The sequence below is a fragment of the Culex pipiens genome, chromosome 1 (assembly GCF_016801865.2).
Source record: "Culex pipiens pallens isolate TS chromosome 1, TS_CPP_V2, whole genome shotgun sequence".
Lineage (NCBI taxonomy): Eukaryota > Metazoa > Arthropoda > Insecta > Diptera > Culicidae > Culex > Culex pipiens.
Genome location: NC_068937.1, coordinates 106435086 through 106462996, shown reverse-complemented (window position 1 = coordinate 106462996; position 27911 = coordinate 106435086). Strand labels below are relative to the sequence as shown.

The 27911-nt window shown below is 36.7% G+C and overlaps 1 long non-coding RNA gene across 1 annotated transcript; it reads right to left on the bottom strand.

The window, feature by feature from the left end:
* Positions 1-736: 736 nt before the first annotated feature.
* On the bottom strand, positions 737-26653 carry LOC128093151 (uncharacterized). The gene is made up of 3 exons (XR_008212272.1): positions 26498-26653; positions 11880-12627; positions 737-1428 (listed from the first exon to the last, which is right to left on the bottom strand). It is a non-coding gene; the product is annotated as an uncharacterized LOC128093151 (long non-coding RNA).
* Between the last annotated feature and the right edge of the window lie 1258 nt (positions 26654-27911).

Sequence of the window (27911 nt, the reverse complement as noted above, 5' to 3'; positions counted from 1 at the left end):
TTTGAATTTTCACATATCATTTTTGTATGGACAGCTGCCAAATTTGTATGGAAAATTATATGGACAAACTAATGATGCAAAATGGCTTCTTTGGGCATACCGAAGGCACCAAAAAAGTTTCAGCCGGATTAAAAAATACAAAAATTAAAATTAAAGAAAAAAGACCGATTCCGTAGAGAACTGCTCATTTTTGTATTTTTGTATTTTTGTATTTTTGTATTTTTGTATTTTTGTATTTTTGTATTTTTGTATTTTTGTATTTTTGTATTTTTGTATTTTTGTATTTTTGTATTTTTGTATTTTTGGTTTTTTGTATTTTTGTATTTTTGTATTTTTGTATTTTTGTATTTTTGTTTTTTTTTGTATTTTTGTATTTTTGTATTTTTGTATTTTTGTATTTTTGTATTTTTGTATTTTTGTATTTTTGTATTTTTGTATTTTTGTATTTTTGTATTTTTGTATTTTTGTATTTTTGTATTTTTGTATTTTTGTATTTTTGTATTTTTGTATTTTTGTATTTTTGTATTTTTGTATTTTTGTATTTTTGTATTTTTGTATTTTTGTATTTTTGTATTTTTGTATTTTTGTATTTTTGTATTTTTGTATTTTTGTATTTTTGTATTTTTGTATTTTTGTATTTTTGTATTTTTGTATTTTTGTATTTTTGTATTTTTGTATTTTTGTATTTTTGTATTTTTGTATTTTTGTATTTTTGTATTTATAGTGACATACCGATTTGCAAGAGATTATCCCCCACAGTAAGTATGCAAAACGACGTCCTCCAACGGAACAAAACGGAAGCCAACCTCTGCCAGCTAGGACAAAGGCCCTGGCCAGTGTTTGTGTCGTAATTATAAGCGGTAATTGCCAATATTAAGTAAAATCAAATCGCTTTAATCGGCAATTATTATCTGCTCTGTTTGTATCTTGGCAGCCTCCACCCCTTTGAATCTTGCGAAAATTGCGCTTCCAACGGCTTGGCGTAAACAAATTACCTCGCGCGATCCAATCTGGCCCCGGCTACTGGTTTAGTGAGCTTGTACCAACATCCACCGCCCCGCCATGCAACGCGAAAGGACCAAACGTGGCGTGTATCACCAATCAAGGTGTCAGCTCTATATTGGCACTAACCTGGGCTACCGACTGCAATGCCGACAAACGGCCGCCCGTCGTGTGGTGAGAAAATGGTTGTCATTGGTGATTAAAATATCACGTCAATTTGGGCTGTAAATCTTGCACGTTTTACTGCACTTGCACGAAACCATTCCGGTTCAGTGAGTTTCGGTTCGGAAGAATGAAGTGCTTGCAGTTTAATGTCGCAGACAATTAAGGTGCTAATAACTGGTATTTTTTTTTTATAGAATGCCTACCTTTACACCTTGTGCTCGGAGGGCTCAGTGAGTCGTAAACTGTGCAGTTGGAAATTACCTGTGAAGAAATTGAGATAGAGAAAAGGTAATTACACACATTTTTTTAAAGTTTCCAAAGTTTGAAAAAATAAGTTGTTCAAAATATAACAGTCAAAAAAGGACTGAATCTTTTAAAAAGTATAAATGCATACAATTTATGCGAAACTGGTAATGATTTCATCACCCAATCAATACTTATCAATCCGGGTTCGAAACTCAAACAACATAATTACTCTCTTGACAAGATAAATAGTGCCCAATCATGCGTGGCACATAAATTATTCCCGTTTTCAACTCGTGCCCAATTTCCGGATTATTGCCGCGGGCTTCAACCTTCAAGAAAACCCAAACCAGCCATGTTTGTCAAACAAAAGGATTCCGGAATCGAATACTTCGATTTGTAACGCGTTCTAGGATCGCAGATATATTTGCCAAAGGGATGATCCATTGTGGTTGGCCAGTAGGGGAGAGTGGTAAATTTTAAGAAATTTTTTACATTTTTAAAAGAAATTCCTTTTTTTAACCATTGTTTAAAAAATTCGAGAAAAAATGTTTTTTGTATACTATATTCCCCTAAAGCCTCATGCTAAGATTTTCCAGGGAATATCAACCACCCATGGCTTTGTGTTCAATAATGCAGCTGGAAGATGAGCCATCCGGTAAAATCTTTGAAGGTTCTCGCCGGAAATTGGAGCAGGTGGTTGGAGAGACTTTCATTGAAATATTTGCGATAAGTTCCCAGCACTATTTCCGCCACTTGAACAGTTTTGAATAATTTAATCTATCCAATCGTGCGTTAATTTTCGCTATAATTCAGCGAAAATTTTCCATTCTCATCGACAATGGAGTGCCAAGTCCGTGGTACAACCCTCGATTTACCATTTTACCAAACTTTCCCCGGAACGCGCCAATTCCAGCGAAGATGAGCTCCGCGCGTTCTTATCCACCGAAGGTTTTTCGAGGAAAAGTGAAAATTTTCCAACTTGTTTTTCGGCTGAAGTGCGGCGAGCACGCGTGGTACTGATGGAAATGTCATGAAAATGTTGTTTTTTTTTATCCGGGGATATGCTGATCTGGGAGCTTTGGTTGGCCCTGCAGAGGAAATTTTCCACGAACAGGGAAATTACGCTAATTGATTTCTGGGGTCTGCGAGTGGAAACAAATTGTGGGAAATAAAACAGTGCAATGTTTTTTTTTTTTTTCGAAGGCTGCGGGGGAATTTTCTGAGAAAGAGACGAACAAATGAGCTGCCACTGTCGGTGTTTTTTTTTATACAATTAAAACAAATATTACCTTTAAAGAATTTTTGAACGAAAAATGTTCCGTACAAAATAAAATTTTCTGTCAAATAATTTCCAAATTAATTACTGAGTACATATGACTGTATTTGTCCTTCAGATGCAAATAAATTCATTATTCTAATGCATTGCATAAAAAAAGTTCATAGGAAGAGTCCACTCGAAAACAATGCTAATTAAACATTTCTAGCAAATCTGTTCAAAACAGAAAGAGTAAAACTAATTTGAAGTGAATTTAATTCACTTCCCAACCACTTCATGTCTATCCTCAGCTATACAGAAATAAGAAAAAAAGTAGTTGTCAAACAAAGGAAGGAAGGAAATCTGTTTTCCCAGGAAAAGCACTCCAACAACACAAAAAGAACACTTTCCTCCGAGGCTCCAGAATGTCATCACCATCCCTTACCTCAGCGTGCTCGTCGTGTTGGATTGTCACAACGTGCACACGTGCACGGGTGGAAATCATAATCACGTTATATGATCATGACCGTGAATGTTATAATTGCTCTCCGAGAGCCGGGCAGAACATGCAACGTGCTGGCCCCGGGGGCCACCATCAGGGACCTTACTATGCCGGGCCCTGGCGCTCCTCTTGGGAGGGGATTTTCTCTGAAACACGGGACATGTCAGCAACGTCATGATGATGGCTTTTGTCGCCGGTGCAACACAAGACAAGCGACCCTGGGGCGAGTCAAACTTAATGGAGATTTAATTTTCTACAAATGTTGCCGACAATGGGGATTTGCGAGTTGGAAATTGTTTGAAGTTGTCGTTTTTGATAGACAGACAATTTTTAAAAATACTTTTGTAAACGGATTAAACAGTCATTTTACAGGAATTAGGGAAAACATCAAAACTTGAGTCAAAATATACGTTCAAAGGGTATTTTTTTATGCATTACTTATTCCTTATTAGGATCAACATTTTTGATCGATTTGGAGCTTCTGAAAAATTTTATGAAATTGTAGCTTAATCATACGAACTATTATTGAATATCCAAAAATTTTATATTTTGAATAGGCCTAAACATCTTTGAGCATGGTAAAACAAATTTTCAATTAAATTTTTAAAATAATGTAAAAATGCAAAACAATATTTGCAATTGAAAGTGATTTTACAATTTGTTTAAAAAAGTTCATCATTTTTAGGTTAGGCCGATCCAATTATTTTTCAATGTTTTTGTCCCTCGACTCTGGTCGGGGTCGAGTGGAGGGGGGGGGGGGGCTGCCCCGTGATTTTTCGGGCTAATTTTGAAGGGGGGGGGGAGACAAAAACTTTAAATAAAATTTGTACCAGCCTTATAGGCATTTTAAGGTATTTTTTTTTCGAGAGATGTTTAAAAAATTAAAATTTTCCATGAAGGAGAAGTTATTAGCCAATAGAAAGAAAGCAAACCAAAAATGAAGAGCTGCGATTTTCACAATTTCTTATGATTTTCTTATTTTGACTTCCAAAAGCTTAAACTTTGTGAAAAATTAGTTTTCCCAACGTCAGGGATTATTATACCTCGTTTTTCAACTCGGGATGTCTCGGTTGGATTTTTAATTTTAAAATAAAACTTTAAATAAAATTAGTACCAGCCTAATTTAGAAAATGTGAAAATGAAATACACAGCCTAAGCTGACCAAAAATAAAACGTTTTTTAAAACATTAACAAAGTTACACTTTCAACCTTATGATTTTCTTAAATTTAAAGAGTTCTTCTTTCCATTGCATTTTAAAGATAAATAGGTTGAAAAATAGATTTTTATATTAAGATACTTTAGGTTAACCCAATTGGGTTGTGGAGGAATGAGGACCTTTTTAAAGAAATAACCTTTTCATGAGCTTTTTGTGGCAAAATAGTACTTGGTTTTTGTCAAACTTTCAATATTTCGTATGTTTCATCGCAAATGTGTATACTGCCCAAGGGGTACACAAACTTTTGTCACATACTGTAAATCTGTAAATGTTCAGAGTTTTGAATGATGATTCCAAGATATAACAAGTTAAAGATTAAAGATTCAACATTTGAGTGCCACATGGGGTGATAAGACAAATGGAAATCTTTGGAAATGCCCCCTGGCTTAATTTCAGGTCAAAATAAGTATCTGAACTAATTTTGAGCCAAATCGGTTAAGGTTAAAGGGTCGCTGTAGAGCGTTGAACTTTGTATTTAAAAAAATGCAAAAATATATGGGGAAAAACTGAATTTTGCTGGCAGGTGGAGCTGGTCTCGTCCAAATTTGTCCAACTTTGAGATTCTTGTGAGAAATTCAATTCCCTAAAACTTTGTCGAAGGGAGCATATCCCAGTTGATCCTGATTTTTATTGATTTTTTTAAGTATAGGGAATGATACACAGCAAAAAAAAAAAATTTTTATGTCAGAAAATATGTGTAATTTTACCTATGGAAATGTGTGATTTTACCACTTTTCTGATGTCATGCCACTTTTCAATCTAAATTTAGGTAAAAATATACTATAAAAATTATTATAATAGATGCTCAACTTTCATAATAACAGGATAACACGTTATTCTCAAGTTACACAGAAAAAAATAGTTTTAATGAGCAATTCTCTCAGGTTTCGGTCATTCGATTTTTTTGTATTTTTTAATCTGGCTGAAACTTTGTTGGTGCCTTCGGTATGCCAAAAGAAGCCAGTTTGCATCATAAGTTTGTCCATATAATTTTTCATACAAATTTGGCAGCTGTCCATACAAAAATGATGTATGAAAATTCAAAAACCTGTATCTTTAAAAGGAATTTTTGATCGATTTGGTGTCTTCGGCAAAGTTGTAGGTATGGCTAAGGACTACACTGAAAAAAAATGATACACGGAAAAAAAATTGGTTATTTTTAATTGAACTTTTTGTCACTTAAACTTGATTTGCACAAAAACACAATTTTTTATATGTTTTAGAGGACATAAAATGCAAACTTTTCAGAAATTTCCAGGTTGTGCAAAAAATCTCTGACCGAGCTATGAATTTTTGAATCAATATTGATTCTTTCAAAAAATCGTTATATTGATCGCAAAAAAAAATTTCAACTTCATTTTACGATGTAAAATCAAATTTGCAATCAAAAAGTACTCAAGTGAAATTTTGATAAAGTGCACCGTTTTCAAGTTAAAGCCATTTTTAGGTAACTTTTTTGAAAATGGTAGCAGTTTTTCATTTTTTTTTAAATTAGTGCACATGTTTGCCCAGTTTTGAAAATGAATATTTTTGAAAAGCTGAGAAAATTATCTTTATTCAACTTTTTTGAACTTTGTTGATACGACCCATCGTTGCAGAGACATTGTCATGCAATGCATTATCTATAAATTATCTATAAAATTATCTACATTTTGCTTTTTTGAACTTTGTTAATACGACCCTTAGTTGCTGAGATATTGCCATGCAATGGTTTAAAAACGGGAAAATTGATGTTTTCTAAGTTTCACCCAAATAACCCACCATTTTCTAACATCGATATCTCAGCAACTAATAGTCCGATTTACAATGTTAAAATAATTAAAATTAAAAATTTTTTTTTGCTTTTTTCCGATTAAAATTCATGCTGAATCGACATATTTACGAAGATGGAAATGACGTCCTGGCTTAAAGTAAAACCTATACCTTTCTTTAGTAAGAAAGGCAAAAAGTAAATCGTTCTAAAAATTGATCGGGATTGCCGATCGATGTCGAATTTGTTTCAGATGCTCACTCATGGTCTGTACTATGAATGTAGCAAGAAATTTCGAATAAAATCAGAAATGAAAAATGTTGGCGAAGGTCACCAGGTGGGCTTTTACCTTTTTCAGGGTTTTTTTTTTCTTATGGTAGGTCAATCAAACGGCTCTAACTCCAGAACCATATTATGAATCTGGATGAAAATTTGGGGGGTTGTAGGGCTCGAAAAATGCAATTTTTGAGATAAATAAAAGTTATGAAAATGAAAAATTTTGACCATATTTTCATTTGAAAACTGTGTATTTTGTTGAAAAGTCTGGCCGCATCCGAAAACAGATGGATATTTCGAAATTTGCGCGGCAACTCGCCCAGGTTCAGCACACTACCTTTCATCTGCATTTAGAAGAATCGAAATCGGATATATGGGAGCTGAGAACGGCGCGACACAAAATTTTGCAAAATTTTACCACATACGAACATCACTCGACCTCCACGGAATTTATTTTCTCAAAATTCGAGGGTTGGAGATAGACGAGTTCTGTCAAGGTGAATCGATAGAGCGTCGAAAATCGATGCAGTGTGATTTTTTGACGATTTTTTCGATTAAAATTCATGCTGAATCGACATATTTACGAAGTTGGAAATGACGTCCTGGCTTAAAGTAAAACCTTTACCTTTCTTTAGTAAGAAAGGCAAAAATTAAAAAATAGTGTTTTTTTTTGCAAATTAGGTTTTTGTGACAAAAAGTTAAATTAAAATCACCAATTTTTTTTACCGTTTATCAGTTTTTGTCAGTGTAGTCCATATCCAAACCAACAACTTTGCCGAAGACACCAAATCGATCAAAAAATTCCTTCAAAAGATACAGATTTTGGTTGGTTGAATATTACTTTTTTTTTGAGTTACTTTACTTAACATTTTTTTGAAAATGTGAACCTGATGATAATTAATCAATGAATATTCACCTATTCCTGATGTAATATTACACTTTTTTTCACACAAAATCCGTCACCATTTCCTGATAAATATTACCATCATTTTTTCTGTTTAGCTTTAATTCGAGTTGTAGTGTTTGTTGGGAAGATGCATGGTCCAATGAGCCACTCTAGGCAAGTGGTAGACAGTTTTGTATTGTTGTTCTTATTATTCGTGTGTTCTATTTTTTTCCAATTGCTCCTCATTCATAATCTCTACTCATATCTTTTTGGATGAATTCTTTAAGACCCCCAGGCTAAAATTTGTTTTCGTTCTGAAAACATGACCGAGCCACGTAGCCCAGTGGTAACGCTTCCGCCTCGTAAGCGGTAGATCGGGGTTCAAATCCCTGCTCGGACCAACACAACTGGTGATCGTTTCTCTTCTGGATTCGATTGCTTAGTAAAGGGAAGGTAGTGTATCGTCACAAACTGGACCTTATCAAGACACCTTAGGAAGACAACCTATGAAATGATAACATTAACCTTAACATGTTAACATTAAGTTGATTAATAAACTGTCACTGAATCCGCTTTGTAAATGCCGGCCCCGATACTCTTCAAGGGTGTGCCCCTCAGGAACAGGGAAAGATTTACTTACTTACTGAAAACATTCAACTTATCCGATTCATGGGTTCAACTATGTTAGTACATGTCTCACAATTGTCGTGTGGATAGCATTTTGCTTCCCAATGCAATGGACGGAGATCGAACCCCGTCGAGAGCCTATTTTATTTCAATCATTCTGGAACTTTTTCGTTGGGGTCCGTTTTCGAGTCAAAACCAGGATTATTCGCTTACAAAGCGAACATTGTAATCATTTGGGCACGACTGCCACCTCAAATCCTTCTAAGTTGAAACTTATCTAGATTGTTCTCTTTATTAACAGTCAATCCCGTTTCTGTTCTGACTAACTGAATTTACCCTTATTCTCTTTACCATTAGTCAAACATGGGCAAACCTTCCGAGTAAACAAAGTCCCTATCCCCCCAGATCAAAAACAGAGGTGGTGCCTACCTCCAACCTCCATTACTCACAGTCACTGCCAAATGCCAACCTTCCGATTCACCAGAACAGTGGCAAACACAAACAATAGACTTAATAAGTGTTCACAGCACGGTGAGCAAACAGAAAATCGTCCGTCCGTCCTCAAGACCTGCGACGACCTGGATCCTCCGCTAGAACAAACAACTTCTAATTTGCATGTTTGCCTCTTTTTTTTTTTCGACGTCCGCCCAGGGTGGTGTGACTAAAATGTGCCGAAATTTCTCCTTAACTTCTCGTTGGCAGGAAGCTTTACGCTCACTTTGTGGCTGACTGGGCAGAATAAATGACCCAAGGTGAGGGAGGGGGTGGTGAGGGCGAAAAGGTAGGCAAATCTTTTGTTTATTTTATGTGAAAGGACGGGTGGTCATTTTTCTTGGGGCTGCTGCCCACCCCCTCTCGGGGGAGTCATTTTTACCTTTGCGTTTATTTTTATTTTGGGCTGGTCATTTTTCTTTAGTGTCGTTTCGGGGGTTAGCAAAGGTGCGAAAAGGTGTGAAAAGTTGTTGAAAGTGCACTGGAAAGGTTACCTGAAAGATTTTTTTTAAATATTATCCCAAAATTGAAGCTAATGTAAATAATAACATAGAAACATCACAAATGTTATTGATTTTGAATATAACCGACAAAAACATTAAAATCAAAAAATATATAAATTTTTTCCGTGTTCTGAACTCCCAATCTAGACAGTGAACATCTTCAAACGTTAGAACAAGAGCCAGTAAAAAATGATAGGCTTGTGAAAATGACTAGCTGAAAGGTATGTGACAAGTCATAAAAAAAAAACAAGGAGAGAAAAGGAACGTAAAAAGAATGGTTCACAAAATAAATGTTAAATGTACCTTTGCATCGGTATTCGACCTACTTACGAAAAACCAATTTCAAAAATGCTTGAGATTGTTCAGTTACACGTCCTTCAATCGCCCTAAACTTAAAACAAATGAAATGTTGTTTTAATTTGAAGAAAAAGAAAAATTAGTGCCGGAGGTCATGGTGGCTCTTACGGCTTTTTGAAAACTCACCCGAGATTTGTTGATTAGCAGAAGATTCTGAAAACTCGTATTGGTTTCAATTTCAGCTATAAAGCTTACCAAAGTGGGATTCATCCAAAGCAAACTATCTGCGAGATCAACGGTCTCAAACCAGCCAGCTCACCCTAAGTGGAATGTCCCTGCCCTCCCCAGAAGCCAACCACCCCGACGTCCTTCATCCGTGTCCCAGCTTGGCAAACAATAAGGCGATAATACCACGATTGCGCGGAATTGAATAAATTTGATTTTAAATTCAAATAAATTTAAAAACGAAACGCAAGGCGCAAAATAAGTTCAAGCTGCTCAACCATCGACCATCGCCGTCGTCGTTCTTGGTTTGACTATTTATAAGCCAACCAACCGGGGAAACTTCCTCTTCTGTACAAGCAGGAATAGCAGAAGGAAAAAAAAAAGCTTGGCCGCGCGCGCCTAGATCGTGAAGATTACATTAATTTCCTCCCAATCCCCAACTCCTTTGCCGCTCCTAGTTCTACGAGGGATAATCCACGTCGACAATCGTGTAAAACAGTAGCCGATTGTTCTCCGTCTCGGGTCAATGGCAGCAAATAGCTGGGTGCCCTTGCCAGAACCCTGGCGGACGAGGTCTCAGGTGCAGATCCGGCGCAGGTGTCGGTAAACTTGCTTACGGTGGTCCACCTCCCAGAACAGGGGCTGATAATAAGTGAAATTTCCATTATCGCCACCTCGCGGGTCTCGTTAGAGTCGACAAACGGAATCGCAAATTGATTGGTTTGAATAATGGATGGAACTGCGGAAACTCGCGCTCTGTGGTCTTGTTAAATATTAATATTTGCGGTCAATTCTGACAGTGGTGGCAGCACCCGCAGCAGGCCAAAATGAAATAAAAAAGATTCTACCAAATTACGGATTCAACGCACTGGCGAGGGACACTATAAATTCGCAGTGCTGTAATTTATTGGCTCTATATGTCACATGGAACTTTGAACCATTTTAAGTAAAAAAAAAATCCAGCATGTAAAGGCAATTTTCAGCATCATTTCAAGGGTGCAAAAAGAATAAAGTCGTTCTAGCCATTTCTTAAATCTCTGAATGTGCTTTGCATGTTGGAAGGAAAAAAAGTGACCTTTTCTCGCTTATTCGGCTGTCGTCCAAATGGCCATATCTTGATGTCGTGGCTTATCTAGTATTTGTACGAAGGCTGCCCTTTTAAATTGGATGCGTTTAATTGGATGGGACCTTTCTGGGTTAATGTAGATTCGAAAAGTACATTAAATTTCCCTTCAAATGACATGTTACAACATTTTTTAACAGTTGAGTAACGGAAAATGGCAGAACTATTTATCACAAAACTCAATATGGCAAACATTAACTTCTTCGATGTTTCTAGCGAGTTGGCCGTGCGGGTTGGGGCGAGGATTTAGTAAGCTAGATATAACTAACGCTGGTTTGATACACAGAAATTAAAATCATGGTTATATTACATCTGGGAAGGGGTACATCTTTTATGTCAGAAAAAATGTGTAATTTTACCTCTGAAAATGTGTGATTTTACCACTTTTCTGTTGTAATGTCGCTTTTTCAGTCTAAATTGAGGTAAAATTACATCGTAAAAGAGGTTATATTCAACTTTCCTAAATTACACCATCCAAATTTACACAATTTTTTACTATGTATTATTTTTTTTGATGACATTTTTTTCCAAGCGTCTGCCAGATGTAAATTTACACATTTTTAGAGGTAGAATTAACCCTTTATTTTGACATTAAAGATGTACACCTTTTTAGAAGTAATTTTATCAAGATTTTGTTTACTGTGAACCAGGGATGCCACATGATTTTTTTAAATGTCTGTGAAAAAGTCTGTGTATGTCTGTGTCTTTGTCTAAAATTCAAAGAAATCAATTTACAGTCATAGAAATCTATCAAAAATTGTGTTTTTAAGCATTTGAAGACTAACGAAATAAGTTTCGATTGATATTTTAACAAAATAACAATTTAATGAAGTTTTTAAAAAGTCTGTGCACCTCAAAAAATGTCTGACTCGAGCTCAAATGTCTGTGAAACACAGACAAATCTGTGTATCTGGCATCCCTGCTGTGAACAGGGGCGTAAACCCATTTTTATTTTTTTAATTATTCAACAAAATTGTCTTGTTTAATTTTTAAAAATGAGAAAATATATATTCTACAACTTTATTTTTTGAACATTGTTGATCCAACAATGTTGGAAAGATGCTGAGATGTGATTATTTTTAAGTTGTATCCAATTGACCCTCAATTTTCAATCGATGATGTCTTGGAAACCGTTGATTAGACTTTCAATGTTTAAAAGTGAAACTTGTGTGAAATGTTTTAAAAGTTTTATTTAATTCGCGTCTTGCATTTCAAAAGGGTTCAAATCTCATTTTTTGGCCTCAATGAAATTTATGTAGTGATTTCAAAAATCTGGAAACAAGTAAAATAATCAATTTATCATCGTTACTCACCTGTAACTCATGCATAAAATCGGTCTCATCCAGGAGCACGATCCGCACCGCGATGGTCTTCGATGATCGGCAAAGGCAATACATTTTGACGACGATGACACGTGCTACTACTACAATAACAACCACACTACAACCTCTTTCACTTGAGTAAAACGATCACTTAACTTCTCTTTTTCTCTCTCAGTTCGCTGCTCCAACTTTGAAACCAAAGAAAAAATTAATAAATAACTATTCTATTCAAACCAAATCACCTCACTTTAAACAAACACTCCCTCCACGTGGTCTTCCTTCGCTCACAGCATCAGCAGAATATTTTCACGGCTAAGCCTTACACGGTGCGACTTCCACCACGGGTAACACGAGTCGTCGCAACTTGAAGATCTTAGAACCCGGCCTAGTCCCATCCATCATAACTGCCGGTCGGCTCGGCACTCCCCAGCAAAGTGGACCACGTGGCCACTACAGTTTGGTTCCGACAACTTGCCGGTCGTCGTCGTAGTTCACCAGGTAGATTTATAACCCCCCAGAAACGACCTGCAGCCTCCCGCCGGCTTGCTCTTGATCTAGCGGGGGTCGGTCGAGTAGTTTGAGGGTTGATTGATTGATTGATTGATTGGTCGATTGAAAGTTGATGAATTATACACTCGGTCTAGCCGCCGCAGCCACCGTTATTGTTCTGTTGTTGATGCTGCCGCTGGCGAACTCCCGGCCTTTGCGTAATTATCTTCGAGGAATCCGAGTTGTGGACCTGTGTAGAAAGAAAAACATTGCGTAAGTACGTGATGATACGTACTCCTAGGGATGGGAGGAATCACTTCTTTGGGAAGCACGAGTTGGAATTCTATTGGAGGGTCTGAGGTGTTGAGTTCATGTGCGTGTAGTGAGGTGGTGAGGAATTGAGGAGGGAGTTGAGTTCGTAGTGAGAAATGCGCATTTTTCCGGTTCGTTAAGGTATGACGGATTGGCGGTGGTTATTGGCAAATTGAGAGAAGAAAACACTGGAGTTCAGATGTCAGGAGCAAAGGTTTGCGAGTTGCAGCGATTGAAGATCGCAAATGATGGATTAGAAGTGACTGTATTGGAATGTTTTTCAAACTCAATTTGAGCACATTTTGCGCAATAAGATGCAACAACTTTTGACAGCTGCAACAATTTTGCATTTTCTCAGGCAATAGACAACTATTTTACAAAACCAAATATGTGAAACGGTAGCTGGGGACGCTAGCTATTGTTTCCCACTTTGAATTTTGAGAAAAAGTTACCTGAAGCTTGAGAAATAGCAAAATAGTTAAAATGCTTATCCGCCCTTTTCTCGTGTTGCCCCAGATTCCATGGCATGATCCCCTATGTGTACTGTGCAAAAAATCCAAATATTATCTGGATTGGTTACGACAGAACCTGACGCTTTGGCTTTAAAAATCAGAAAAGGAGTGACAAAATTAAAACATGTCAGGCATCCTACCAAATATGTCACATAAGGGTAATTTTAGGCAGCTGAATTCAAAAAATACATTTATTTTTTCATAAAATGAAATTTATTTACATCAGGGTGGTTCATAAATTTAGATTTTTTAAATATTTTTTAATTGCTGAAATTGTTTTTTTTTATATCAGTAGTAGCTTGGAATTGTGATTTTTTGTGTGTGTAAATCAAAACAAATAAAATGTTAGGGTTTATTAGATGAAAAGTGTTATTTAGCTTCTATGAGATTATCACAGTATTTTAACTGTACACATTTTAGTAGTATCTTGAGTTTAGCTAGAAAAATATCTGAAGACATTTCGAGAGTTTTTAAAGGTCCTACAAACATATAAAACACAATAACTAGATTTTCTAAGAAAACTCTAGATTTTTGTTAAGGCCAATGGAAAATTTCATTTCAAGTTTTTATCTCCTTCCCCTTTAGAATTTTCTCCAAACACTAGGGGGCAAAACAAAGATCATCACCTACAGAATTAATAATTCATTACGTTTTTGCCTTTCTTACAAAAGAAAGGTTTAAGGTTTGCTTTTGGTAAAACGCTTTTCTCAGAAATCTTTAAAAAAATATGCAGGGCGAGGAATCGTCCCAGGAAAAAATCCAATTACTAAATTGAAGGTTTAGATGCGCTCTTTCGATTGAATTTTGGCCCGAAACCCGGAACTCAAAGTCTGATTTTTGAGAGCTCTTTTTCTGAAATACTTGAGCGATGTCTGTATCCGCTCTTAAAAATTTGTGTCTTCCATCATTGGAAAACCGCTCGTAAAACCCACATTTTTTATATTTCAGATTTGTAGCCATGGGGTCGGAGACGAACATTTTAGTTTTTGATTCACAATTTTCGACCAGTAAATGTGGTCAAAGCCATTTTTAGAGGTATTTTTTGGACTATTTTACAGACATATAGCTGTCGGCCACCATTGATAGTACCAACCACTAGTGTCTTCCTTTTTAACTACAAGGACTTCGCCGCCCTGGGCTCCTAAGTGTTTGAGTACGGCACGGAGCGACGGCGCCGGATACCTATATTTACACAAAGAATTTTGGAGCGCCCGCCGCGGGATTTGAAACAGCAACCTCTGGATTGTGAGTCCAGCGCGCGGTCTGATTGATCCACACGGGCGGGACAGATAACACTTTCAAATTAAAAGAATTCAGTTTCAAACAAAAAGCCATTCGAAAACATGCGCCATAAACTGCTTGGGCCCAAAATTTGAAGCTTTTCCAAAATTTATTTCCAGAGATATAGCCATATTAGTGTTTTACGTCTTATTTTTACCCTATTTTTTCCTATTAAATTTTTGGTTTTATACAGAATCATATGGGTAATTCTCTACCAACTCACACGAAATCGGGAAAAGTTGCCCCGACCCCTCTTCGATTTGCGTGAAACTTTGTCCTAAGGGGTAACTTTTGTCCCTGATCACGAATCCGAGGTCCGTTTTTTGGTATCTCGTGACGGAGGGGTGGTACGACCCCTTTCATTTTTGAGCATGCCAAAAAAGAGGTTTTTTTCAATAATTTGCAGCCTGAAACGGTGATGAGATAGAAATTTGGTGTCAAAAGGACTTTTATGTAAAATCAGACGCCCGATTTAATGGCGTACTCAGATTTTCTAAAAAAACGTATTTTTTATTGAAAAAAACACTTAAAAAGTTTTAAAAATTCTCCCATTTTCCGTTACTCGACTATAAATTTTTTTGGAACAAGTCATTTTATGGGAAATTTAATGTACTTTTCGAATCTACATTGACCTAGAAGGGTCATTTTTTCATCTAGAACAAAAATTTTCATTTTAAAATTTCGTGTTTTTTCTAACTTTGCAGGGATATTTTTTAGAGTGTAATAATCAGGGCTGTGGAGTCGGAGTCGGAGTCGGAGCCGGAGTCGGTGGAGTCGGGTCTTTTTGGGGACCCGGAGTCGGAGTCGGAGTCGGAGTCGTCAAAACTTGAACAGCTGGAGTCGGAGTCGGAGTCGGAGTCAGCTAAATTTTAGGAGCTGGAGTCGGAGTCGGAGTCGGAGCCGACAATTTTAGGCAACCTGGAGTCGGAGTCGGAGTGATCTAAAATTCAACAAAAAATATTATTTTTAATTATTGTTCATTATTTTATTACAATGCAGGTTAATTCACAAAACTTCTTATATTTTTAATTGTTTTTAAGTCGCATGCACTGCGATGCCACTTTTTTCATTTTTTTAAAGAGATTTATCAGATGCCATTATGTTTTTGAATCATTTTTATTGTGATTCGAATGCTCTAATTGTTTTATTTCGCTATTATCACTAAAGCATAACCTTTTAATCCTCTCTAACCCAAGTATGTAGTATCATAATTTAAAAAATAATAGACAATATTGGTTTTGTAGTCAGAAATATTCAATTGATTCTTGACTGCATCCTGCCTATATTTATGTACCTTTTCAATATAAATTTGACCAAATTTAATCCAGTTCATTCTGAAAAAAAGTACACACATAGTAATTTTTTCCCCGATAGCGAATGTTTTGGAGGTTTTAAGTAAATCATTTTTCAGGAAAAAAAAGTTACGAGGTACATAAAAACATTAAAAGTAATAATCACTGTTTTTGGAAATCTGAAAAAAAAACTCGCTAAGAGTATAACTCTTCCATCAAATAATCAACGATTATAACAATCTACTACTTGGAACTTAACATGCGCATTTTGTTTATAACTAAGTACAAAAAAATCAAAGTGTCACGTTTAAAATATTTGAAACTGACAAAATATATCAAAAAAGGTGCAACTTATTTTGAAATTATCATTGAATACGATAAATATATCGATAATTTTAATGTTTACTATTGCTCTACAAAAATCTGAAAGTATCGATCCTTGGGCAAAATATTTTGATATCATTGCAAATTATCGTTGAACGAATGTCAAGATTTCTGTTCCAAAGGACATAATAGAAAAAAGTATAATGAAAATGATAGGATTTTTTTTTTCAATCGGTAAGATTTTTTTCATAATGTATATGTCCCACGCAAATATGACCTAGAAAATATTTTACCGGAGGCGCACGATCATTCATAAAGCTTCGTTTAAGGTGAAGATTCAAGAAGTATCGCGCGCCTCCTTTAAAATATATCGAAAATTATGAAATTTAAATAAATAAAAAATCCTGGGTAAAATATGTTTTAAGTCAAGGATTTTGAAAAGAACCACTTAACGTCCTTTCCACGAATAAAATTTTCAGGTACATTGATTTGCAATAATAATCTCCTTCAGCCATGGCGTGATGTCCATGTACGTCTTTAATCAAAATCAAAAGCAAAGCAATCCTCTGTTGCAAGTTTCTGCTCATTTCTAGGCGTCCAAAGGTTTTGTGTGGTGAGTCACCCAAAACCTCTTTTTACGCAAATGGACCGACGTTTTACTTCCCCATCCGATAGAAGGTGTGGTCAGGCAAATCTCGTCTCGAAAAATGCCACCGGGTCCGTCTGGGATTGAACCCAGGCTTTAGGCGTCATCCATAAAGTATGTCACGCAAAAATCGGCCAAAATTAAACCCCCCTCCCCCCTATGTCACACTTTGTCACACAAAGTTGAACCCCCCCTCAAAAAGTACGTCACATTTTGCCAGACCCCCCCCCCCCTTGTTTTCGATGGGATTTTTTATAGTTTTTATATCTTTATTTTGGTATTTTTGCCAATTTTAATATGAAAAAAATGTCTAATTATTAATTTTTTAGAATAAACATTACGAAACAAAAAACAGTTGTGTATCTTTTAGAAATTATAAGACCTGGTAAAACATTCGAGTATTAAAAAATCTAGCAAACTGTTTTTCACAGCTTTGTATCTAATAAGTTCAAACCATTTATAGCAGTTTTCTTAATCTGCTTGCAAAGCATTTATTTTTATCAAGCAAGAATTTGCAAAATATTGAAGTTCCAGCTGCAAAAAAATGTGACTATATAATAAATTATAATGTGATACCGTCATCAGGGGTGACATTGGGTCTGGGGGTTAGTTTTGGGTCATACTAAAATTCAGAAATTTGTATGATCTAATCTCACCCCCCAGACCCAATGTCACCCCTGATGACGGTTCTTCTAAATAATAGTAAGCAAACAATTTTAGAAACGAGGATTTAATTTAATTGTGTTAATATTATGCAATCATAAAAAACAACCTAGCGTGACGTCACAGTCTCGCAAACCACCCCTCCCCCCTTGGTCACATCTTGTCAAACCTACGGTAACCCCCCCTCCCCCCCTAAGAGCGTACGTACTTTATGGATGACGCCTTACTGGGGTGAGAGGCTACCACGCTAACCACTGAACCACCGGACCCGGCTTTATGGAGCTTTGAAAAAATCGTTTGAAATTTTATTTAAAAATCCAAGGTGACTTTGAGAGTCACTGTGCTTCTGAGCAAATTGAATTAATATGTAAATCGATTATTTAGGCTAGGTTTCTTTTAATGATTTATTTAAAAAAATAACAATTAAATATTTAAATTTATTAGTTTTTAATAAATTGAATATAAATTTAAGGTTATGTAAATAAATCCTTATTTACTTACATAATTCTTCTAAAAAAAATTCTAAAAATGCCTTCAAAACTGATTTTTTTTTAATTTCTGTTTTAATAACGTATAAAACTTGTAACCTAGAAACTTTTTTCCCGTTTAGTGATTTGAACTTATTTTCCTTGAGAAAAATTTTACACTTAGAGGGTAATTAAATTGTCCCGCCCGTGTGGATCAATCGGACCGCGCACTGGACTCACAATCCAGAGGTCGCCGGTTCGAATCCCGCGGCGGGCGCTCTAAAATTCTTTGTGTAAATATGGGTATTCGGCGCCGTCGCTCCGTGCCATACTTTCATACACTTAGGAGCCCAGGGCGGCGAAGTCCTTGTAGATAAAAGGAAGACACTAGTGGTTGGTACTAGCAATGGTGGCCGACAGCTATAAAGTCAATTTCGTTTTCGGGTAATTAAATTATCCTATTTATCGTTTTTTTTCATAACTATAAGTCACTAATTTTTGAAAAAAAAAATTAAAATATGTGGAGTCGGAGTCGGAGTCGGAGCCAACAATTTGTTGAAAGCTGGAGTCGGAGTCGGCTAAAGTTGGTAGGCCAGAGTTGGAGTCGGAGTCGGAGTCAGTTGAAGCTGAAAGCCGGAGCCGGAGTCGGAGTCGGAGTCGGCTAAACTCAGAAAGCCGGAGTCGGAGTCGGAGTTGGAGTCGCTTGAAATATGACCCGACTCCGCAGCCCTGGTAATAATGTTCTTCAAAGTTGTAGAGCAGACAATTACAAAAATTAATATATAAACATAAGGGGTTTGCTTATAAACATCACGAGTTATCGCGATTTTACGAAATTTTTTTTGAAAAAGTTGGTCGTCGTTGGTCATGGCCGTTCAGACACGGACGACGAAACAAAGAGAAACGCAAAATTTTACTTTCTCAACACTCGTGATGGTTACAAGCAAACCCCTTATGTTTATATATCAAAAAATTTTAATTGTCTGCTCTACAACTTTGTAGAACATTGTAACACTCTAAAAAATATCCCTGCAAAGTTAGAAAAAAAACAAAATTTTAAAATGAAAATTTTTGTTCTAGATGAAAAAAATGACCCTTCTGGGTCAATGTAGATTCGAAAAGTACATTAAATTTCCCATAAAATGACATGTTCCAAAAAAATTTACAGTCGAGTAACGGAAAATTTGAGAATTTTTAAAACTTTTTTAGTGTTTTTTTCAATGAAAAATACGGTTTTTCGAAATTCTGAGCACGCCATCAAATCGGGCGTCTAATTTTACATAAAAGTCCCTTTGACACCAAATTTCTATCTCATCACCGTTTCAGGCTTCAAAATTATTGAAAAAAACCTCTTTTTTCGCATTTTCAAAAATTTAAGGGGTCGTACCGCCCCTCCGTCACGAGTAGGGCGTCCAAATTTCCCGGGTTTTGAATTTCCCGGGAAACGGGAAAAATATTTTTGGAATCCCGGGAATTCCCGGGATCCCGGGAAATTTTTTAAACAGTAATAAAATCAAATTTTTCATTATATTTGTTATGTTTTCAAGAATTAGCTCAATTATATAAATTGCTGATAATCTACACTTCAATAATCTATACAAGGACGACAGTTTTTAAAAAGCCTATATAAAATTAAAATAAGTTTTTTTGTTCTTTGTTGTGCTTTGGATTGTAAATGAACTACAATGTGATTCAAATTAAATAAACTTATACGCATATATTTCTTTTTTATTTGACATGATTAGAAAAGCTTGAAAAAAATCTTTGAAAATATCTTTAAAAAACAAGAGGCGATAACAAATTAAATAACACCATCCAATGTAAAATTTAAGATTAGTTTTGAATTTCATGTTTTACATAATAAAAATGTATGCAACAAGTTACAAAAAGAAATTTTTTTCAGCACGAGTCGTACATTTATCGGATAAATCTCGATTACTTTTTCAAAAGGTCCTATGTACATAGAAAACTCTTGGCGCATTTGTTGTTTTGAAAAAGTTATCTAGAAATACGACAAGTGCTGGAAAAATCAAGTTTTACAACAAGTTGCTTACAACATCTTTTGCAATCCCGAATAAACGCCTTTCTAATGAAATTTTTCGCAAACATCCATGTGTTAAATAAATTCACCTTTAAAATTAAAAAATAATTAGAAAATTTTAACTTTCACAAAAAAACATTTGCAAAAAACATATTTTAACAAATTATTTTTAAGTTACTACCGCCAACTAGGAAAAAACAGTCTAAATAGGTAAGGAGATTTTAGAACAATAAATAAAAAAATCGGTGTTCTGTGAAATTGTTTTGTTCTGTTCCTGTTTTAACCAAAGTAATTCAAAACATCATGCAAAAAAAATACTAATTAGCTGTCTTAATTCGTTTCATTTGTCCTGATTTGCCCCACATACCAGTGCTTGATGAAACAGTTTGCCCTAATAAACTAAATTAATGCTGATATATGCCGAATAATGCTTTACAATTATTATCGATTCTGAGGTATTCAACTGTGCATAGAATATTTCCACAACCAAATCAGAATTTCCAGATCAAAATTTGTTTTTTTTTTTCGGGAATTCCCGGAACAAATTATAAAAAATCCCGAGATTCGGGAATTCCCGGTTCTGGAAAAATCCTGGGATTTTTGTCCCGAGAATTCCCGGGACGGACGCACTAGTCACGAGTTATCAAAAAACGGACCTCGGATTCGTGATCAGGGACAAAAGTTATCCCTTTGGGCAAAGTTTCACGCAAATCGAAGAGGGGTCGGGGCAACTGCTGTGTGAGTTGGCGGAGAATTACCCATATACTGAACATCAAATTCAATGTCCCAGCTTGACTTTGGTGACACCCGTACAAAATTGTTCCTGAAGTGTTAAAATTCGAAAAATTCTTGAATATAGTTAAGGCTTACTAACAATTTTCCATAATGTATTTAAAAATGAGGTTCATAAATAGGATTCGCGCGATGTGATAACTCGAGAATTTCAGCGATGACCTATACATGTTAGAGTACATTTTGCCTTCCTAACTGAGGTAAGGCTATAATCCTAATCTAATCTAATCTAATCTAATCTAATCAGACCCTAGCGCAGCCAATCTTTCGAAGGGATCCTGGAGAGTGCCTTAGGTTAGATGACGCCTAGCACTCTTCTTGTCATTTATTAACATTTGTAGTGCGCCATTGCATTAGAATGCATTGAAACATCACAAGCGTTAAAGCGGCCAGGCCTACTGCGTAAAGCCGTATCGCAGAGATGACTCGTAATTGGGTTGAGTTTGAGCACTGAGTGTTCGAACAACAACACAATTCTGAATCGACAGGGGAGGAAGAAGCGTGGGGACACACCACCATACGCTCCGAGATTTGGTTGTATTCGTTGGGAGCACCATGCTAAGAAGGTTTGGTACTCCGGGACCCTCTGGGATGGGACATTGTATTTCCACGAATGCCCTGGACATTATTTGCCGTGGTTATAGCGCCACAACTCGCTCTCTGTAACAGTATTCCTAATTCCAGTCCACGCTCACCAAGTCGTCATGGCCTAGTGGTTAGCATTTATGCTTACCAATCCAAAGGACGGAGGATTGAACCCCGCCTCGAGCGACTTTGAATTTTCGATCATATTCATCACTTCAAATTAATGTGTCCTTAACTTTCTCGTTGGGAGCAGATGGGAATCGAACCCAGAACCTGAGGTAAGGCTATAATCCTGCTCTAAAAATGAACTTTGTATAAAAACGTCGTAGACCCACCTTCATGTAATGTGGATTAAGTTAGTTTTTTTTTTTGTAAGTGAAATACGCAACGAGTTATTGCAGTTTTAGTAAAAAAACTTGAATTTTCCCCGTTTTTGCATTTTTTTTTGCTTTTGCGCGTGGCGCGTCGTAAAACCCAGATTTTATTTAAAAAAAAATCATATCTCGGAATCCTGTTTATGAACCTTGCCTATTTTTAAATATGTTATGTTAAAATTGTCAAAGAATTCCGTAAAAAATATTTTCAGACATAGCCGCTTCGGTCCAGACATATCGTCGAAACGGCACATGAAGTTTTCCAAACTATTTTTGCTTTGTAAACTTAACTTACTTACTTCATTTGCACCCAAGAAAGCTAATATCAGTTTAAATTGGAGCAAAATTATGATTTTTTTTTAAAGTGGTTATTGTGAACAAAAATTGCCTTTAAACGGACCACCCTAATTCGGTTAATGGCCAAACAAAAAAATATAGGTCTCATTATTTCGGCCAATTTTGTCTGTGTCTGTGTGATTTGTCTGTGTTTCACAGATTTTTGAGCTTGTGCCAGACATTTTTTGGGGTGCACAGACTTTTGAAAAACTTCTTAAATTAATATACTGTTATTTTTTTTGTCGAAACTTATTTCGGTAGTCTTCAAATGCTTAAAACGCAATTTTTGATGGATTTCAATGACTGTAAATTGGTATATTTGAATTTTAGACAAATTCACAGACATACACAGACTTTTTTTACAGACAATTTAAAAAACCAAGTGGCATCCCAGGTCGGAATTAAGAACTATAACCATTAGTCAAAGTTAATTTGAACTGATTAGAAAAATTTACTGTCCCATACTAGACATACAAGTTGCAGATCATAAAACTTAATAAATGATATTTTGAGTTGATCCAGATTAGAAAAAAAAATATAAATGATTTTTTTTATACTTTAAAAATGTCATGTAACTCAAAAAAGCTTCCTTGCGCATTTCTCTTCGCTAAATACTCCCGTGTTTTCCCGAGTGTTGACAACTTGAGACAATCCGTCGAAAGCGCCACATGTTCGCTCTTGAGTGCCCAAGACAAAGTCCCTCCCGCCCAGAACAGTGACAGAAACGAGCCAACCATCCATAATTCATCCCATATTCTATAGCTGGTGGTGATATTTCTCCACTTGCCAGAGTATTTATGGCTACGGGAAAAAGGGAGACAAAACATCCCTCCCGGCTTGTCGGTCGTCGCCATTCTGGCTGGAAAAGCTGTCTGCAAGTCTCAAGGTTCCGCCATCGTGGATTTCTCGGGAGTTCAAGGGAAGATCCCATCTTTCTTTTCAAGAAGGTGAGCTTTGCGCGATTCTTATCGTAACGAGATTCTGTCACACTCTGTTTTGACTTTTTGCCGCCGCCGCCGTTGGTCACCCGGTGACGTTATCTATGATTCTGGAAGATCTTCACTGGGGGAGGTGGGATTGTCGGCTACCGATGCTACCGGCAATTACGGGTTTGGATTCTTGACTTTGCCACTTAAGGTGAAATTCTTAGGTATCAAAAAAATGGCCGAAAAGGCTGCCGTTGTTTGCCCTTAATTTTTATCAATGATTTGTGTTGCTTCCTTAACCATTCCCGTTGATCGTCACTCGCTACCAGAAAATTGAACTTTGTTCCAGTATTACTGCACCTACCTTCTCCAAATTTCATCTCCAGCATAATAGTGGTACTATTTATCATTTCCACTAACTTTTGTAGCGCTATTTGGCCTAATTTTCCTGTAAACTTCCTATAGATCACAGATCACAAAATTTGAGCATCGATGTTTTCTTCTTCATCGTTTTCAGCACTCTTCTTCGCACATATTTACCACTTTTATTTATCACTTAATATCGGCTTGATTATCCCACGGCTGAACTACATGTTGCATAAGACCTCACTTGTTCATGACATCTTTGCACTAATTACAGTTTTGGCTCGAAAAAATGCGATTTTCTTCTCTAAACTGGCCAATATTTATTGCCGTCGAACTTTTCCAATCAAAACTGTCTTGGTATACAACAGTGTACAGACACAAAAGCATATCATGGTGTGAGTATTGATGATTTGGTCATGTACTTTTGAAAAGGACGAATCTGCGCAAGCGCAAAACAGGCTTTTTTGGTGATATATTTAATGTTTTGCGTGTTCATAATTAATTTTAATAAATTTTATAAGGTTTAATTTTTAGTATAAATGTTTTTCCAAAGAAAAAAGTGTGGTTTTATGACAAAAACATTTTATGAAGAGATTTTTATGACCTTTTCAAATATCACATTAAATAAGGTGTGACGATTTTTACTCTCCAAAACGGAACGAAAAGTTTACAACACATTAGATTTTTGTTACTTTATCTGTTTTTAATGTTGGATACAAATAAACCAACCTTATTTGTTGAGAAAATGACAAGTTATAAATTTCCTTTAAAATTATCATGCGAAATTCCGTGGAAATTCCCCTCCCGCATTTACTTTATTTATGAGATAAAATTCTGTCATACCCTCACAATCCAAATACTTGGCTGGCTCTAGTGGTTTGACGTTTAGATCCTGTCGTTCAATTCTTCAAAATGCCTCGTGTAAACAAGCAACGTCGAGCTGTTTTTTTGCATGAAGGTTAGAAAAAATCGCGAAACAACTTATCAACCGGATCAATTTGCGTGGAGAATAACAAACCCCTAGAATGCCAAAGAGGAGCTTATCAGGTAGGTTGAAATCATAATCGAAGTGATTTGTTTTTACGGTACTTTTTATTCCTCCCAGCCTGAATCTCGCAAGCGAGAATGCCTTTTTCCCCTCCGCTCAAATGGCTAATTTGTTCTACAAGGTGTCACCGGCTTTGGGAGTCGCAAGCGGATCTCCTGGCCTGCGTTCCGACGGTCGGCGACCCATCGCAGGACGTCGCAGATGCAGCTTCCGGCTCGAGACCCGCAAAAGTGAACGCCACCGGTTTTGAGAGTCGCAAGCGGATCTTCTGACCTGCGTTCCGACGGACGGCGACCCATCGCACGACGTCGCAGATGCAGCTTCCTGCTCGGGACCCACAAACGTGAACGTCTACTTCGTCCCCTGCGCTAAAATGGTGCCACCGGCTTCGGGAGTCGCAAGCGGACGTTCTGACCAGCGCTCCGACGAACGGCGACCCATCGCAGGGCATTGCAGATGCAGCTTCCGGCTCGAGACCCGCAAACGTGAACGCCACCGGTTTTGGGAGTCGCAAGCGGATCTTCTGACCTGCGTTCCAACGAACGACGAACAATCGCAGGACATTGCAGGTGCAGCTTCCTGCTCGGGACCCACAAACGTGAACGTCTACTTCGTCCCCTGCGCTAAAATGGTGCCACCGGCTTCGGGAGTCGCAAGCGGATCTCCTGGCCTGCGTTCCGATGGTCGGCGACCCATCGCAGGACGTCGCAGATGCAGCTTCCGGCTCGAGACCCGCAAAAGTGAACGCCACCGGTTTTGAGAGTTGCAAGCGGATCTTCTGACCTGCGTTCCGACGAACGGCGAACAATCGCAGGACATTGCAGATGCAGCTGCCGGCTCGAGACCCGCAACGTGACCCACAAACGTGAACGCCTACTTCGTCCCCTGCGCTAAATGGTGCCACCGGCATTAAACGAAAACTAATTATACTCTCAGGGAGATTGATAACCAAAAAAATTTCTTCGATCAAAATATTTAAGCAAAAATTGTTGTGTTCAAAAAAATGTTTCATGATAACTTGGAAATCAAAAAGTGTTTCTTGCAGCTTGCAATGTTTTAAATAAACACTGTTAAAAATGGTGAAATAAAATCAACATAATGTACAAAACTTTAAAAATGTGTTATACCATGACGGGTTTTCTTACAAAAATTATCCTTTCGCAATCTTCCGGCCGTAAGTAAAAAAAATATCGTATTTTTTTCATTTTTTGAAGTACTTTCGTAAAATTTATGATTTTGAACAGAGACTCATGAGACTCCAATACGGATCGAATAGGACCAAAACAGTATTTTTCGGTGTGGTTTTTTACGCGTATTATCCGAGACCGGGTATAGGGGTAAGCGTGGTTGCCTCTCACCTAGTCGGCCTGGGTTCGATCCCTGAGATCCCGGTGGCATTTTTCGAGACGAGATTTTCCTGATCACGCCTTCCGTCGGACGGGGAAGTAAATGTTGCCCCGGTCTAACCTAGAGGTTAGGTCGTTAGCTCAGCCCAGGTGTAGTCGTCTCCCTGGGTCCTGTCTCGGTGGAGACAACTAGTTTTGAGTAGGAATCTCGCAATCGAGAACGCCAAGGCAGTGCTTTAGCGTGAATAATATATTTATTTTATTTTTATTCATCCGCCATTTTAAAATGTGTGCCGATATCTTCTTAACACTTAAATTGTTCAATTGAATTTTTGGAAGAACACTACTGGATGAATTCATCTTTTGGGAAATGTTTACATTTATCATCAAACAAAACAAACAGAATTGTGTTTGATCTTAGTTTGTAAACATTGCCAGGATAGTGATGGTGTGTGTGACGGTTTTACCAACACAAACGTACTGCAAATGATTGATGATTTTGATGATGATTATGAAGAAGAAGAATAAGAAGAAGAAGCCCAAATATATTTTGATCCGATTTCACCTTAAGCTACGCTAGATTTACCGCCGTTGACGAGGTTGCTGCTTAAGGTGATGCTGTGCTAGTTCTCAGTTTGAAGGGATTCTTTGTAAAGTTTTAAATTTAAATATCATAATTGTTCATAGTTTGTCAAAAAATAATAAAAAAGCCTTTAAATTTAAAAAAAATCGATGAAAAATATTGTCTAAATAAAAAAATACGATTCAAGCTCAAATTTCGCTGAGAATTCCCCCTCTCTGGATCTTACACGGACGGATCCACTCGAGCTTGACAGACGAAGTGGAGTCAAGTGGACCCAGCGTTGATGGCCAGATGACGGTGAGAGACGATGGCACGACGTCAACGATAACGGTTGCTCTGCTCGCAGTCTGCGCCGGGAATGTCCACAGAATCGGTATCACACATCGCAATCTGGAATGGAACGCGGGAAGGAGAGAGAGAGAGAGAAAGAAAAGATATAATTGAAATAAATTATCTGTACGTGATGCACAATGCAATTGGGGAAGTTCTGGTAGTGAGGAAGGAAGGTAGGATATTTGAGGTTTTGCTCGTGAGAACGAGTAGCGGATGTTGCACCTGATTGTGTGCCTGAGGTACCGTCAGGTATTATTGGAAAAGTGCTTTTAAAGAGTGCTTGTAAAGTACCACTTGGGATTACTGTTCCGCTCACTGGGTAGTAATTTAATAAAATGCATCATGATTTGAATTATTTTTTTTTAATCAGCCCCTTTCCAAACAGTAGCAATTATATCAATAATAATTAGCAGACAGATCTCCAATGATTCGAATTTGAAGCAATAATGATTAAACGAGACCGCGGAAGGATAAAACTCCCTTTAGAAGAACTCTTTCAAACTCTTAAGGATGGTTCGAAGAGACTTTCATCCTTACCCGATCCAATATACTATGCTGAAGCTATCTTGAAGAGCTATTGTAGAACACCTAATTTTGTTGCTGCTTGGGATGTACTGGTGTGACCTTGAATATTTGAAGTTCAGCTTTAATATTTGAGCTGTAATCTGACAGCGTACATAAAACCAGCTATCATTTAACAACATAATTTCATCAAACGATTTTTTTAAGTGTGTATTAAAAGAACTAAAGTTGGGCAAATAAATTTTCATCTGCTTGTGCCATAGCTCAGAGAATGAGATATTTTGTTATCTTAAAACTATTTGAAAGTGAAACAAAATACATTTTTTTCAAGACACGTACCAAATTAACTAGAATGTTTCTTCTCAAGATACACATTTATGATTTTCTTTTTCATGTCAGACCATCAAAATTTTGGTTAGATTTGTATGGAAGCATAAATGTTGAAAAATAACAATTCTGTGTGCAAAATGTCCAAACTTATAAACACATATTATTCATATACCAATAAAGTATTATATAATTGCTACGTTTTCGTTGCTTCATAGCAAGTTATGTGTTTCGTTTGTACACAGAATTCAACAAATTATGTATAACTATTTCATACTTGGGACAAATTCCCTATTATAGAGAAATTAATTATTAACACATTTTTTAAATTTAGGGAGTTTTTGGCCGATTTTTGCGTGACATACTTTATGGATGACGCCAAATGTAGAGAATTTTCTCAGCTTTTCAAAAATATTTTTTCAAAAGTGGGCAAAGATGTGCACTAATTTAAAAAAAAA